We start from the raw sequence: 3,230 nt of genomic DNA, 5'->3' as shown, positions 1-3,230 counted from the left end.
ATGTTATTAATTAGCAAAGTTTTAAATATACAATTTTATACAACAATCACTTCCTGATGTACCACGGCCTGCTCAGTCTAGATGGGGCCGTCTACTGCCAATGGCTTTAGTCACGTGTCTGAAAACTCAAATGCATACACATTACTGAATGGATTGTCATATGATTGACAGGTCTTCGTTACTGCTATAAAAATGCTGCAAAATGTAAAATAATAATGAAAATGCATTCTTTCAGTGCAAGATATGTACTATGGCATAACGCTGGAACTGGTCCACTGGTCCAAAAGAACAGTCCTTAAAAAAAAAAAAAAAAAAAAAAAGGATCATCAGAATAGAGATATGACAGCTGCAACTGCTGACTTGTTTTTATAGATGTACATTCCAGAGCTGTCATCCTTAGCTTCACAACTGCATGATTAAATAACCTGAAGCATGCATGTACATGTTAGGTGTAGGAACTATATATATTTTTCGCACACACAGTGGGGAAAAACGTATTTGATCCCCTGCTGATTTTGTACATTTGCCCACTGACAAAGAAATGATCAGTCTATAATTTTAATAGTAGGTTTATATTAACACCGAGAGACAGAAAAACTAAAATATCCAGAAAAACACATTTCAAAAAAGTTATAAATTGATTTGCATTTTAAAAGTATTGAAATATGTATTTGATCCCCTTATAAAATCAGCAAGATTTCTGGCTCCCAGGTGTCTTCTATACCGATAAGAGTGCTCCTAATCTCAGCTTGTTACCTGTATAAAAGACACCTGTCCACAGAAGCAATCAATGAGATTCCAATCTCTCCACCATGGCCAAGACCAAAGAGCTGTCCAAGGATGTCAGAGACAAGATTGTAGACCTATACAAGGCTGGAATGGGCTACAAGACCATCGCCAGGCAGCTTGGTGAGAATATGACACAGTTGGTGCGATTATTCGGAAATGGAAGAAACACAAAATAATTGTCAATCGCCCTCGGTCTGGGGCTCCATGCAAGATCTCACCTCTTGGAGTTTCATTGATCATGAGAACGGTGAGGAATCAGCCCAGAACTACACAGGAGAATCTTGTCAATGATCTCAAGGCAGCTGGGACCATAGTCACCAAGAAAACAATTGGTAACACACTACACAGTGAAGGACTAAAATCCTGAAGCGTCCGCAAGGTCCCCCTGCTTAAGAAAGCACATGTACAGGCCCATCTGAAGTTTACTAATAAACATCTGAATGATTCAGAGAACTGGGTGAAAGTCCAGTGGTCAGATGAGACCAAAATGAAGCTCTTTGGCATCAATTCAACTCACCGTGTTTGGAGGAGGAGGAGGAGGAATGCTGTCTATGACCCCAAGAACACCACCCCCACCGTCAAACATGGAGATGGAAAAATTATGCTTTGGGAATGTTTTTCTGCTAAGGCAGTGGTTCTCAACTCCAGTCCTCGGGACCCACCAACAGGTCAGATTTTAAGTATTACCTTGGGGAGTTGCAGACTAGAATACTGCAATCACTGAGCAGCAAGTGATATCACCTGTGATGTATTTCAGCTATCTTGCAAACCTGGCCTGTTGGTGGGTCCTGAGGACTGGAGTTGAGAACCACTGTGCTAAGGGGACAGAACAACTTCACCGCATCAAAGGGACGATGGACGGGCCATGTATAGTCAAATCTTGGGTGAGGACCTCCTTCACTCAGCCAGGGCATTGAAAATGGGTTGTGGATGGGTATTCCAGCATGACAATGACCCAAAACACACGGTCAAAGCAACAAAGGAGTGGTTTCAAGAAGTACATCAAGGTCCTGGAGTGGCCTAACCAGTCTCCAGCCATTAATCCCATAGAACATATGTGGAGGGAGCTGAAGGTTCGAGTTGCCAAACATCAGCCTCGAAACCTTAATTGACTTGGAGAGGATCTGCAAAGAGGAGTGGGACAAAATCCCTCCTGAGATGTGTGCAAACCTGGCGGCCAACTACAAGAAACGTCTGACCTCTGAGATTGCCAACAAGGGTTCTCCACCAAGTACTAAGTCATGTTTTGCGAAGGGGTCAAATACTTATTTCACTCAATTAAAATGCAAATCAATTTATAACTTTTTTGAAATGTGTTTTTCTGGATATTTTTGTTGTTATTCTGTCTCTCTCTGTTAAAATAAACCGACCATTAATATTATAGACTGATCATTTCTAGGTCAGTGGGCAAACGTACAAAATCAGCAGGGGATCAAATACTTCTTTGCCCTCACTGTATATCTGGTATGATTTAAAGTGGTTGTAAACCCACTTTTTGGACTTCTACCTATAGGTATACCTAGAATAAGGCTTACCTATAGGTAGTGGAAATATCTCCTAAACATGCGCCGTTTAGGAGATATTTCACTTGTAGTCCACCGAAAATTCCAACGGCGCATGCGTGGGGAAGAAACTAAACTAAGTGCCGTTTCTTCCCTAGCCTATGCCGTTAGTCGTGGCTCCCATGCGCATGCACGGGATTGACGTCACGCGGTTCCGGCAAATCACAGAGCCGGAGTCCGCGGTCCGGAAGGAAGAGGGCCAGAAGATGGACGCTGCCCACACAGGGGACATCGCTGGATTCTTTTGCAGGTAAGTGGCACATAATGGGCTAGTAAGCAACGCATACTAGCCCATTATGCTTTTCATTTGCAGGCTGCAGCAGCAAGAAAAAGAGGAAGTAAAACCCATAAGGGTTTACTTCCTCTTTAAAGTATAACTAAAGGCAACACTTTTTTTAAGTTTTGAATAGAGTGGAGGGGAATGAGAACACCTACCAGTTTATATTGCTGTCTGTGTCCCAGTTAGGGAGAGACGTCCTCTCTATTTCTCCTGTTTACCATTATCATTGAGTTAGAAAATCTCAAATTTTGGGTTGTCCCCATAAAAGAAATTGGAAGATTTCTCCTATGGGGACACTAGTTCTAGTCTGGGGGTCCCCAAGAGATTCCCTTAATTTGCATGGATTTCCTCTCACTTCCTGTTTTGGCTATGGGACAGGATGTTTAGTTGCATCTCCCCATTGGCACAAAGAGGGCTAAAACAAGCCCTACAGGGGTGATAAACCTTCATTACTCTATACAAAATAAAAAAACGTTTTGCCTATAGTTCCAATTTAAGTAAAGCAAGAAGAAGGATGGCAGGCATGGAAAATGCACCTTCAAAAAACAAGCCGGAACTAGCAGCTCCTATTTTTCTATCCCAACAAATTCCCGGTAAAT

General features: G+C 42.2%; 1 protein-coding gene across 1 annotated transcript in view; it reads right to left on the bottom strand.

The window, feature by feature from the left end:
* Positions 1–1,610: 1,610 nt before the first annotated feature.
* SPG21 (SPG21 abhydrolase domain containing, maspardin) overlaps positions 1,611–3,230 on the bottom strand; it is a gene marked incomplete in the record, with an annotated part of 46,655 nt that continues 45,035 nt past the window's right edge. The window contains 1 exon segment of the mRNA XM_073618347.1: positions 1,611–3,230.

This window comes from Aquarana catesbeiana, linkage group LG03 (genome assembly GCF_042186555.1).
Source record: "Aquarana catesbeiana isolate 2022-GZ linkage group LG03, ASM4218655v1, whole genome shotgun sequence".
NCBI classification, from domain to species: Eukaryota; Metazoa; Chordata; class Amphibia; order Anura; family Ranidae; genus Aquarana; species Aquarana catesbeiana.
The sequence above is the reverse complement of the archived record's forward strand: the minus strand, read 5'-3'. Positions and strand labels throughout refer to the sequence as shown.